Genomic DNA, 14,173 nt, shown 5'->3' on the forward strand with positions numbered 1-14,173 from the left:
CAAGCGTATGTGTAATGAATTCTTCTAATTTGTTTATCCATATGATGTAAGAGTTTTGTCACTAAAATTGACAAAGGGGGAGATTGTTAGATCATAGCTCGGTTGAACCCACCAAGCGTTGGTATGTCAAGTTTGGTTGTCATATTTTAGTGAGCCAAAACTCATTTAAAGAATCGCTTGATTATATACCAGAGTCAACTTCGTGCAGGTTAGCTTGAAAGTATTAGGATATGAGACATTACAAGTATTGCGAAGACTTGAAGAAGTGAATAAGTAAGAAGCTACAACGACAACATCATCCTTCCACTTGAGGTTAGTGATATTTGACTTGAACTGTTTCATTCCCTAACGTATCTTTCAAGTCGTGCATATTGAAAACAAAACATCGACATAATCGTTTGAATGCTATTCTGATTATGTATGGGTATAAGGTGGAGATTTCATCCTAGGAAACAATGTTTTACATTTGTTTTAATGAAGTAAATTCATGAACTTGTTTTGTGAATCGAAAGAGAAATCGCTAGGCATTATTGGTATTGTTATTCATTGCATATCTTTTGAACTACCAATATGTGTGATTAGTATAACCGCTCATGACTTGTTTATGTTCCTGGTAAAACTATTCACAAAGGCCTGACTTTTGTATTGGTATGACTTTTATTAGTGAAACCGATCTTAAGTAATCACTTGAGATGGTATGATCGATTTAGTGTTATTGGTATGACCGACTCTGGGTAAAGGGGAACCGATCCTAGTAAGAGGTGCAACCTACCACAAATGGGAATCGATCCTTGTATGAGGTGCATCAAGTTTTTAGAAGAAAGGGGAACCGATCCTATGGACATGTGCAACACGTTTTTAGGCAAGGGGGAACCGATCCTATGGACATGTGCAACAAGTACAAGTTAGATATCATATATATGTGGGAAACCGATCCTTGCACCTAGTCAACCGAATTTTGGTAACTAGCGTGACTATGCAAAGTACTCACATGGAAGTAGAACCGTGAAACCCATGTTTAGTGATTGAGTGTTCTTGATCAATCACGTAGTTCTTGAAAGTTAGATGAACCAATTATAAACTTGTGTGGAAGTGTGGCAAATCGGTTTCAAGATTGTAAGTATGAAAGATGACTTACAAAGTAAAGATGTCGACATAATTTGAACATGTGCAGTACCGCTTATCATTAATTGTTCAAAGTTATTCCTTAATAGCTAAAGGAAGAAAATCCCGGATCGAATAAAATAAATTAAGAATCTGTTATTTGAGGTTTTTAATATTTTTTTTTGGAAAATAAAAATTAGTAATGTGCATTTACTAGTTGGAGATTTTCTAAGAGATTTTCGGTCAATATTTGGACAAAGCATTTCCAGGAATTATGAAAACCGAATTTGGAATATATTGCATATCTTTTGAATATTTTCGGTTTTGGAAATTCCTTGGTGTCCAAACTTCCTTGGTCTATAAATATCAAAGTTTGCATTTCGAGCTAACTAATCCTCAGAGACAGCAAAACTATCTCAGTTGTGCTGCTAATGGTGAAGCCGCCTATTCGGAGAGGAGAGTAACCTAATTAGGCGAAATATCTTATGACCGCTCAGTTTAAAGACTTCTTTGGGATTGAGAAGCTCTATTAGTACCATTGGTGGGAAACTAAATAGTTGCGGTTTATCTTTTGTTTTCGATTGATTTGATTGACTAACTGTGGTTGAACTTCGATTACACCTAGTTTGTTTATGCTCGAGAATCTTCTCTTCTGATCTAAAGACGTCTTGTGATAATTGTTAACAAACTCCGTTCTGTGCGTGATTGATCACAAGAGATTCAAGTTGATTGTGTGCAGGTGTTTATTGAAGATCTAAGAAGATTTGAAGACAAAGAAGACTTTGAAGATTTCTGATTTGGGTTCATAATCTTTGGTGTGCACAATACTTGTTTCGGTAAAAGAGGATCCAACTATAATCGGTTTATCCTTGTGGTAGATTAGACTGATCAGTTGTGTAGATCGACATCAATACAATTCTTTGTGATTAAAAGTATTGATTGCAAAATCTTAACAATTACCTTGGTAGTTGATAATAAGATAGATCTAAGAACCTGACAAAGGAGTTTATTGAGATAAACAGAAGATCCTTTTGTCGAACTCACATCACTTGGTTGAAAAGAGTTGATACCAAACAGATTTGTCGTTCCTTTACTGTTTGGAATACGAACCAAAGGAATTGTTCCAAGTACGTGACTTATTACAGGTCGGAGGCGTCGGAATACAGACGGAACTATGTGAACTATAGGTTTAGTTACTTGGTTTCAAAAATACGAAGTTGGTTTGATTTTGTATAACTGCTTAATCCTGAGAGTATTCAATTCTGGACAAGGTCCCAGGATTTTTATGCATTTGGGGTTTCCTCGTTAACAAAATCTTGCTGTGTCATTTACTTTTATTTTCCACAATTATAATTATTGTTATTATAATTTAAAGTAAATTATACAAACGTTAATTCCTATTTACTTGATAAGTAATCCTACCGTGTTTGGTTAAGTCCGAACCTTTTATCAAATAAACATACTTTGTTGTTGTATGTCTCAATCTCGTGTCCATAGACGATCACACGAAGTGCGAACCGATTAGTTGAATTGTCTCGACTCAGTCCATAGACAATCACTTTCGGAGAAAGGACTTATATGTGGAAAAAGTTTTAGTTTGAGGTATATTTGGGTACCCTCATCTTTTCAAGAAGTGATACTAGGAGTAACCAGAGTGGTACCCTTGGTATTAATTAAAAAAGATTTGAAAGTTTCTGATTTCTTGGTATTATTTGATTTTGTAATGTAGAAGTTGATCTCGCGTTGTGGCCTCATTATTTTTTTGGTAAAAACAATGTATCGTATAAGTACTTTTTGGTTTTTCATCTTCATGTTCATGTTCTGCTTCGACCACAAAGGTGAAAAAAATGGTTGAACTTAGGGAAGGGAAGCAGATAAAGTTCAGGAATCACTGTGTGATGTGTTTTGCAGTGTGACTTGTTGAACTACTGTGGAAGGGCTAGACTTATTGGCGTAAGTCTAATATTTACCTTAGGAATATGAAGTCATCTACAGTTGTTGTGAATGGACTGATTCCTCGTAAGTAATGGAGATCGTGATGGAGTTGAGAAGTGTAGGTCTTGGAGGTAGTGGTGAAGTCATGTCTGCTATATATGTCAGGGAATACCACCAGTTACGTATTGCCACTACTTCCTCATTTTCATAACTGCTCTTAACCATTTCCACTACTTTTTACTTTCTCATTGTAGATGTGATGCCACACCGCATGTTGTTATAAACCTCCAGACTAAAACCCCAATGAATATCCCCCCATATGTGACATTTTGATGTCTTGTGGAATTACTACTGAAACTTGAGTAAATTTACTATTTTGGTTAAATTATGACAATATCTAGTTAAAATTAGTGAGGCAAGATGCTCAGTTCACTAAGTAGTATCAGACTGATCAATGTCAAGTCTAGTAAAAATAGTAAGTCTAGTAATGACTTAAATTTCAATAAGTCTAGGAGTAAACTGCATTAATATGATTTGAGCGCTGAGCTATAATGATAGGCAACGAGCGATAATATTTAAGCAATATAATGTAAGCGTTGAGCTATAAATAGTGATTCCATCTGTGGGCATTTGAGTAAGTTGGATACTCAATGATAGTATGAATGACCAATGATGGCGTTTTAGGTGGTCTGAACCGAGAGTCGAGTAGGTAATCCAACATCAAGAGTTGTTAATTGAGAAATCATAGGGATGCGATAAACTTGGTGTTATGCGAAGGATACATCAAAGAGTAGAAGGTTGATAGCGCAGTGCAGTACTCGTGCTAGCAAGCACCAATAACATGATAGGTTAGCGCTAACTAGAGCCAACACTGAGAAGTTTTGCTGCTGGTGTTGAAGGCACTAGCAATAAGAGATGTGGCGCTGCAAAGCCACCGCTGTAACAGATTGTAGTAGGCACTAGCAATTGCCAGTGCCATGAGAGATGAAGCTAGAGCTAGCAATAGCCAGGGTAATCAGAGATTAAGTTGGACATGGTTCTACGTTGGGAGAGATTGAAGCTGGTGCTGGCTACTGATGTTGCTGGCCAATAGGCTTTCGTGTAAGAATAATTCCACGGGCCCTTGTGCTCAGCCACGGTGCTAATGTTAGTATTTTTCATCTTCACTTCTTCTACTTACACAAATTGTGCTTGCATTTGGTCATTAATGGCATTGATTTGTTACGAGGTAGTGTCGGGAGCCTGATGCCAATCTTGATCACACAAGTCAAAGATCTTGATGCTCTCTGCATCAAAAGATAAGGTAAGTTTGTAGATTCAGTTGAGAATTTCTATAAATAAACTTATGAATTCATTCAAGCAAATGAACACATGATTAACAAATAAACTTCAAGTATTGAAGACTTTCATGGATACCCTTTTGTTCGAGACAAGTTATTGTGAGCACATTAATAAGCCAATATTACTCAATGATAGTTCAAGGATTTTGGATCCTGGAGAAGCTAGGAGCTACGCAATCCTTGCGTGTACTGAATGTGCAAGGAGTCTGAATTCGGAAGTGATCTGCATCAACAATGATGCTAAAAATATTGGTTCTTATCACTGTAATAAAAAAAGGTGGTGTTTGACTCCTTGATCAAAGAGTCAAAGTGGACAGGATTCACCGAAAATTGTCATCCCAAGATCGGGATCGACCGGATCGAGCTATGACTTGGACGGCTGCGAATGATCAGTTCTGTTACGGGTGGCGTTTGGGTCATGCTCGGGGGCGTTTGGAGATGTCCAGATATTCAGAGATGTTCATGAGCGTAGGATCGAAAGAACTAAATAGTCTTTTCATAGGTGTTTATTAGTTTTACATAAAACCTTTTTCTCTTTTTCTTCTACTGCGGTTCTTCTCATCTCTCTCGCAGGAGCTATGGATTCTTGAGTATCCGTTTTTATTTCTGAGGTTTATGTGCTACTTCTATATGTTTGCCGGAAATTTTTTTCTCCATTTGATCGACGTAGGCTGATTGATTAATTAAGTTGTTTCTGCGATTTAAGTTTAGTTGATGTCGAGGAGAGGAAGGAGGTAACCCTAGAAATTTTAAATCTGTATTTTTATTGGTTGATGTTTCCTGATTTGTGTCCGCTTTATGTGCTTGATGTAGGAAATTTAGGGGCAAAGTTTATAACATTGATTTAGGAGGCAAATTTAGTTTCCAAGACGATGCAGAAGAATGGAAAAACAAGGTAACCATGTGGAAACCCTGGATTTTCAAATCTGTAATTCAAAGCAGGTTGGGTTTTCAGAGAAAAGTTAGCTTCTTTTGGCTATGTAATATAAACTATAAAAATTACGAAGTTAATTTTCTCTTTCCGCCTCTTGGGTTTATCACATTGTGTTTTTTATTTATCAATTTGATATCTTGGGTTTTTTGTTTCAAATTACTGAGTTACGGGTTGAATTTGATTGCTTATGCAATTTTGTTGATGAGTTTTTACAAATTATGGGTAATTGAATTCTGCTTTTGTAGATTGGTTAACAACCTGGGGACATATCGCCTACACCAAAACAACACTGACTCTGAATCTGATTCGAGGTTGGAGCACAATTACGCAATTTCATTGGTAATTGGTCAAACTCAATTGCAAAATCCCCAGATCGAGTAACACATGCACAATCTAACTATTAACACCCGAATCCTCTAATTCAACTCTTAGGATTCCAATTGAAATCTCGTACAACAGTTTTCTCAGATCAAATTTGTTTCCCTTCACTCTTTCTAATTAAAAGTTCTAACTAACTTCACTTCAATTTTCCATCAAAACTTTGTTTATCAATACAATCTGAGATTAATTTACATGCTAACTGGATATTGGTTCCTCTAAAGTTTTGGTATGAAAAATGTTGCATGTATTTTAATCTTCTCATCACACAACTACTAGGTTTATGAGCTTTTGCTGTTTGTGGAAATGTCAAACATATTATTATTCTTTTCAGTGGGTTTATTTCCTTCAACACTTGAATTTAATAAGTTTACTTCTGTCTATTTACAGAGCCTAATGTACTTATGTACTTAGGAAGCGAAACAGAACCTGGAACTTGGAACTGCCAGGTTTGAGGTAAGGATTGTGTTGGTCATTTTTGATATGCTATCTTAATTCCCCAATCCACTAGATAGGTGGAGGTATACTGTATGTAGGGTTGAAGTCAATTTTGTGCTATAAGTAGAAATATGTTAAACTTTTGAGGGTTGAAGTATCATTTAGTTTGAAACGACTTTAGAGTGTCCAACTCTTCTAAGTTGCCCGAGACCTTTCGACATCAAATGGTGCTCATGGGTTTAACTTACTTCATAAAACAGTTTAATGGGTTCAATTCACTTTATACAACAACATAGCACTGTATCACTGTTTTCCGGTAACATGTTCTACCTATACAATGAGATTTTGACTGTATGTTTATAGCTGAAATTTAAACTTATAACCTATTCATTGGATCTCGAGGAGGGATAGGCTGAACTGATCCTGATGCGGCGCCGCAAATCCCTATGTATGGATATGAGCCTGAGAATTGTGGGATAAGAATCTGGGCTTACTGAAATACTTCAAATTGTTTTGGGTTTGGAAGAAAGCCCATGCAAATGGAAAATGTACAGGAGGAATTGGTTCAATTGATCAAAAGAGATTGATTTTAGTTACGTTGTATTTTCCGAAAGATCGCTTCAATTTTCTCTTTATTTATATAACGTCCTCCGTACCACTTCTGAAAGCCGATGTTCTATCCATGCTTGAATCAACGGTTGTGGTGTGAGTGCGTGGAGTTGATAGGCTGATTAGGGTTTCTAATTGATGTGCAACCGATAACTGTGATTGATATTGTAAAAAAATTCAATTCCCCCCTCTTCAGTTTTCAATTGATTGTTGTTGAAGAGGAGTTTCTTCCCTTACAAGATAGACAGTTAACGTTGGACCAATTAGAATTTCCTGTTGTAGGAAATGTCGCATGCCTGTGAATTTTTATGCTCTATTTTAAGAAACCAGTAGTTTAAAATTTTATTCAGTTTGTTACATATCTCTAAGGGGTTAAAATAAAGTCGTTTTGTAAACTAAATCCATCAATTCTCTTAGACACGGGTTTCGTCGCTTTCGTGAGGACTCTGGATTATAGCATTCAACGCTATACAAGAGTTATTAAGAAGCTTATATGTTTAAGCAGACCAATGAAGAGGGAGGAATGATGGAAATGCCCTACTTGAGCAAATTCATTAATGAAGGTTTGACAACAATTTGTGATACCTAGCTCAGAAGTTCAAATATTCAAGTAGCTGTTATTTATTTTTTTATCCATTTATTGTTTATTCATTCAATAGATCCGAGGGGTGCTCATATAAGTTAATCATTCATATTGCATTCTCTTCACGCTTTTGTAGAATAGGCTGTATTTAAATTGCATTACATATATTTAGAGTTGTTCACTTTTAGTTATAAAATTTAACTGGCTTTATAAGTACTACATTGGATTTGTGGTTGCATGTTGTATAAGTATTTATACGTTGTATAGGCTGTAGAATTTGTTGCCCTGGATTTTATGCTTCTGTTTGACATTAATTCCTGTACCCTTGAAATCTTGAATGTACTCGAATATTTTGTGGTAGCATTGGAGGTTACTTGCTCAAGAGTATAAGGTGGAGGAGCAAATTCCAGACAGAATGGTGGTGAAAAAAGATGGTTCAGTACACCCTGAATCAAATGAAAAGAAAACAGAACAACAACTAAATGCACCGTCTCCAAAATAGCTGTAAGTTGCATTTTCTGTCAATACAGACTAAAATTTCTGCTAATTTTTACAATCCGTGATCATCAAAAGATGTACTTTTATTCGATGGAAATCTTCTTTTTTTCTTCCTTAATTTATTTTTGGTGGTGAATTTCAGACTAAATATGGGAGTCTAGATTGTTAACAATATAACGCAATGTTGTGTTAATTAGTTTGATGTAATTAGGATTAACCTTATAGTCTCTTCGAGATACTGACAGTTAAGCAGCAGAAAGATGATTAACTTAAGCTTTAGTTATGTATCTCAATCTTTCTTTGGTGGAATAAATTTGTTTGGTGTGCTTGATTTTAAGCTTATCTTCACTCTTCAGCATATGGATTCCAAAGCTCATTCAGTAGAGATGATGTCATGATGAAATGTGGTCGCGACCTACTCTTTTAAAGAATATAAGTTGCAATATTTCATTTGTCATCACGTAGAAAGAAACTGCTTAAACATGGGTACTCTTCTATTTGATCAAGCAAATTTCTTTTGAACCTTTTAACAACTCTGCAAGTTAATCGTGCAGGTTTATTATTGACGGCATTAGGAAACATTACATTAGAAATAGGGGAAAGCAAAACCCATTTTTAGTAGTGCGAGACTTGGAGGTGTATTTATCGCAGCAAACATGTTGTTTTGTCATGTTCTGCTTCTCTTATATATAAAAACTAGCATAGTGCTCTTACGTTCATGGATGCGTTGTTGGTATTTCATTGTTGGTATGCAAATTCATTGGGAAAGCTAATCACTGTAAATTTTACCGAGTAATTGAAATCCTTTTTGGCTGCGTCACTATTGCAGTTGGCACATTTGCTATTGACAGGTCTCACTCGCTTCTTCTAGGTTTTCCTTTTGTGTCACAAACATATCAAAGTGGGGTTGCAGAGAACAGTAAAGTGGAGGCGTTGGCAAATGTCTATTCTTCATCATATCATGCCATTGATTCTTATGCTGTTGAATTGGCATCTAGATAGTTATCATCATCCATACTAGACCCATCCCATCATATTTTTGAGGCAAAGGTTAGTCAATGTTATTTTAAGTTTTGCTTTGAGGTGGTATTGTATATAAAACTTTTAATGATTGTCACAGACTTTGTTGCAACTCCGTCTACAGCTATTTCTTATGCATTTTACTGACAGTCGGTTCCTGGATTTTACATAGTACGGTTGTGTCATAATAAGATTGTCTCTTCTCAAAATTTTGGTACCCGGTTTATATTGAAGGAAAACGTTGCCATGTTAGCAAGAAATACATTGCTTGTGATTCTCCATATTACTGATAAATCCTATTACCATGACTTTCTTCTCCAGAGGTTTTGGTAGCTACACAAAATTACTGAACAAATGGAGATCTATCAAGCAGAGTGACAAATGTTTGTTGCCTTATTTGGTTAATTCTCACATAGAAAACGGATATATGTTTCTTATGAATTAGTTTTATGCAGTTTTTTACCTCATTTGTGCTCAAAAAATTGCTTATCCAGGAGTCAAGCTTCAAGGATAATTGAAACTTAAGGTGTTGAATTATTTTAATTTGATTTGCTTATTTATCAGTAAGCATATGTCTTCCTCTACTCTAATTTATGTGAATTTAATAGTACCAAGAGATTTGAAGTAGTGTCTCAAGATGGATAATGTTTACGACTACATGCTCAATGTACTTCATATTACTTGCTTTGTAATCAAGCCACGTACATTTGAAATGGTATCTGTTGTCTTAGCTCAAATGGAAGATCACATGGTTTTCAACCATGTAGTTGTGGGTTCGACTCCCACGGATGGCATTGTTACTTATTTTTGTGTGCTAAAACCTTACATGCTTCCAATGGCAGAAACAGTGATTCTTTATTTGATGCTCACAGAGTGGGAACCCCACAGAGGATATAGAGTCGACCCTAGGGTCTTTGAGAAGCTTTTAAGAAATCTGCTTGCTTAAGGGATATTCCTTCAACTGTATTGGCCCCATAGTCTATATCGATATTTTCCAAAGGTATCTCTCTCATACAAAAGAGAGCAGTGTTTAGATTTTTTTTTTAGGTTTTTTTTTTAAGAAAAAACAAAATGGAATTTTGACTGTTAGTTGATTTTGATTAAAAGTATAAGACTTATGTGTGCAATTCGTTTTTTTATTGCTTGATTAATAGTTAGGTTTTCTGATTTTGCAGGTAAAGAGAGCCTGATTCGAAAAAAGGGGTTTATTTGCTGCATCTAATTTGATTATTGTCTTTCGTCGTCATCTCTTTTCTCTTTGGTTTGTGTTTACTGTTTTTTCTGTTTAATCGAAGGCAGCATATATGCTAGGATGTTCATAAGAATAACCAAAGAAAAGTTCCAGCTGAACGATCTAACATTGATTTGTCTTGATGTTTAGCATTTTTGCTTTTCATTTCTTTGTTGCTACTACACACCTTTGTTACCTAAACTCCTAGTCTCGGGTGTTGCTATTTATTCATATGGTCATCCTAGCTGAACTGTGTTAGTGTTTCTATGTATAATCAGTAGTTCTCCAGGAGCACCTGCGATTAGAGATGTAAATACTAACCCAGTTTCAGTTAAAAAGCCCGAAACAAATGCGCAACATAACCTTCTGTGTATACTTAGCTGAGTGTAGAAACTTTCTTGGTTGTGGTAATAAGTGTTCACTTAAGAATTTGACGTAGAAGAATGCCAAAAATGCTCCATCTCTTATAGCTTATTCGTATTCAACTTACTAGGGGTGCACATATCCTACCCATATCCGCCAGTTTTTTATCCGTATCCTACCCTATCCATTATTTGGCGGGTAGGGTGGCGGGTGAAGATTTTCTTAACCGCCAATAAACGGGTAGGGTGGCGGGTAAAGCTTGAAATTATCCTACCCTACTGATCTTCGAACAATTCCTACTAGGGGTGCACATACCCTACCCATACCCGCCAACCCTACCCTACCCGCCAGTTTTTTAACCGTATCCTACCCTATCCACTATTTGGCGGGTAGGATGACGGGTAAAGATCTTCTTAACCGCCAATAAACGGATAGGGTGGCGGGTATAGGCCATATCCTACCCACCCTACCTGTTGTGCAGCCTACAACTTACTACGTACAATAGTGTATCGATGACATTCATTTGCTCAAAATTACATTGGTTTATAAAAGAGTTTACTCTTGATTTATTTATTTTGGATAAAGGAATAAAATAAAAAATAGATTAATAAGGTGCCTGAGAGAATTACGGTTTATACAACCATAAGTGTCTAAACATTTATGATAGTTGTAGAATTAAAATATTTATGAGATAGAGAAATTCATAAAGTTTGACAGGCATATCTGAGAATTATGAGTGGACTAGCTTACAGTACACCTAATTTTATAATTGATATAATCGCTCAATTCTGTTCACAAGAATTGCTCCTGCTGCAATGGCTACATGGCATCCCACAAGACAGCTAGGAATATCTACGCTGGAAATCACGGACCATTTTTTTCGCGCTTGAATACAAATATCATCTTTATTATGTGGAATGAAAAATTATGTCAAGGAGGAATATGTACTATGAAATTTGGAATAATTTAATTTATAATTTTAGATTATTAACTTATTCATTGTAAGGGTTAGACGAGCATACCAAAGCTTGGCTATTGAATATTTTGTACATCAGTCGAGTCGATGATTTTGGGGTACCACATTGACAAAGATACACGAAATACATATAGTTTTAGATATCAAAATGTTTCTTTAAACATATCTGGTTGTGGCTATCTTGGCTACTTCACATGAAGCAACTGAATCATATTTTGTCAACGGTTAAACGAGATATTAATTTACCATTTTGCACAACAAGTAACTTTTTAAAGAGCTTTTGGTTTAAGGTTGAAACTACCTCAGTTCCACGGTAGATAACCTTTTCATTTTTGAATTTTGTCCACATAATACGTGACCTGTATCATTAAACAAGAGATATTTCTAAAACTACCATTTTAATTGATTATTGTTAGAATAAGAATTATGTATGATTTGATAGTCATGTTTATATTCATTATGCAAGTGTTTTAAAATGTTTTCCAATGGTATAAAATTTACGAATATCTGTGGTATAGTTTAACAAACAAATCATTCTAAATTTAACTAATTATTATCAATACGGAAGTAGTTGTAAAAAATATTTTAAAATGCTCCTTTCTGCTGCTTTCCTTAAAAATTGTGCAAACTTGAACAAGGTCACCTATTGAAGGACTTACGGAAGATATGTTATCACTGGAACTTTTACGTTGTTATAAAAGGTAGGTTGAATCCGGATGAAAGAGGTTAACCCAATGTTTTACCATCTATTGGTGGTCCCAAAAATTGAACATGGTTTTTTGCCCTTATTACGGTTATGATTGTCCTCATTCGATAACCCATGCTTTTGAGTTGAATTGATACTCCCTTCGTAAATAGATGACATTCATTTTTAAATTTTGTCCCATAATATGTACATGTGACATGACTATATCATTAAACAAGAGATATTTCTAAAACTACAATTTTGATAGCCGTGTTTATGTTTGTTGCATATGTGTTTTAAAATGCCTTCAATTTTATATAATTTACGAATATCCATGATATAGTTGAGAGATAAATCATAAATAATTTTTACTAATTATTATCCATAAGGGTTCGTAAAAAAAACTTCGAAATATACATTCCTCCCCTTCTTGCTTTAGAAATTATGCAAGCTTGAACTAGATCATCTATTCAGGGATGAATGGAGTATCAATTAGTAATTAAAGAAAAAACAGGACATAATTAGCCAGTGAAGTTGCTAAATGTGTTTTTATGATTTTAAAAAACATGAGTTGCATCATATATATGGGCTTTTTAATTCTTAGATGGTCCTGAAAATAACTGAACAGCGGAACAAGTTGTAAAATTTGTTTTTGTTGAATTTTAGGACGAAAAAACTTATACAATTTTGTTACAAATGCTTAAAAAGTGTGCGGTACATAGTCCAAGTTGTTCAAAATCTCTTTGCATGACAAATAGAAAATGTAACTGATTAATTTAGAAAAACCACTGACAATACATACATGGATGAGGTGGATGTCCAATTTATCGTAGACGGGATGATGAGTGAGAGATAATTAATTGTTCGTAATGGATGCAATGAAAATAATACATATATAGGTTTTTCTTACAACCCAAATATGCGGAGAACGTTCAATTGTCATATAAATGTTGAGGTTTGTTGACGTATAAGGGTCATTAAATAATATAGATGTGTATATTTAAAGATCATGATCGCTCATAAATTGATATTGGTGAACGTAGTGAGGAACCACAAGTACGTTAATACAGGATATATCAGAACACCCAAAGCTGCGTGGCATTTAACAATAATTTGTGCATAACGAAGAGCAACAATAATTTGTGCATAACGAAGAGCCTAAAATTGTTATTTGGCTTCATCTTCCTGGGAGGAAATAAATTATGTATGATTGAAAAGTTTAAATGGAGAAAGTTAAAGAGACTACAAAAAATTTTAAGTTAACATTAATGTCATACTTTGAGTATATTCTAAAATCACAAATCAAGAATTTTTGTAACATTTTGTATGAGAAAAGAGAGTCTAAAACAAGAAAACAAGGTTTTGCGATGGAATATATGCAATTTGCTAACATAATTCCGGTAGTATTTTTTTGGAGAACATGCCACGTCTAGATTCTATGTTATACCTGGTGAAGGACGAAAAAAAGTGGTTAGAACATGCCTATGAAGATCGTTGCTTGGTAATAAAGTCAATATATTGACCCTATTGATAAAATATACATATCATGATCCACAAAATGTATATTTTATAAAATTATCAATAGAGGAACAGAGCCGCTTAATGTTGTTTCATTACTTTGTTGCATATGTACATGATCTAACAATTGAAGTTATTAAGCTCCCCCAATCAATGATTATAATCACTAACCTTTACCTCTGATTGGATAAAGCATAAAGAGTATCTCAGATATGTTTCAAGGAACAAATAATACATCAACGAATAACGAAGATATCAGTACGACTAATATGACAACGATACATACACTAGCTGGATATGTACACATATATACCTTTCTGAACACAAGCTAATTAACAAGGATAAGAATGCCTAAATGCAGACTGATTCGATTAGTAATGATATTATTAGGTGTTTGTTTTCTAATGTTATAAAATTATGAGTACCCCGGAATGAGAAATAAATAAATTATGTAAACTGACACTAACATGGGAAGTTGAACTAGGGTCGTAAAATCAATATTTGGTATTTTCTAAAAGTATATCCGAATTATGAACACACGTAATGCCTGAATGCACCAAA

At 34.8% G+C, this 14,173-nt stretch overlaps 1 long non-coding RNA gene across 14 annotated transcripts; it reads left to right on the plus strand.

The window, feature by feature from the left end:
• The first annotated feature begins 4,782 nt into the window (after positions 1 to 4,782).
• On the plus strand, positions 4,783 to 10,320 carry LOC113305675. 14 transcript variants are annotated; one of them, XR_003338524.1, is made up of 6 exons: positions 4,783 to 4,881; positions 5,193 to 5,274; positions 5,559 to 5,652; positions 6,082 to 6,147; positions 7,683 to 9,839; positions 10,015 to 10,320. It is a non-coding gene; the product is annotated as an uncharacterized LOC113305675 (long non-coding RNA). The 14 variants fall into 14 exon arrangements; XR_003338517.1 differs by having other exon boundaries at positions 4,796 to 4,990; XR_003338515.1 differs by lacking the exon at positions 4,783 to 4,881 and adding an exon at positions 7,156 to 7,301 and having other exon boundaries at positions 4,890 to 5,274.
• Positions 10,321 to 14,173: the final 3,853 nt, after the last annotated feature.

Source organism: Papaver somniferum, chromosome 1 (genome assembly GCF_003573695.1).
Source record: "Papaver somniferum cultivar HN1 chromosome 1, ASM357369v1, whole genome shotgun sequence".
Taxonomy (NCBI): domain Eukaryota; kingdom Viridiplantae; phylum Streptophyta; class Magnoliopsida; order Ranunculales; family Papaveraceae; genus Papaver; species Papaver somniferum.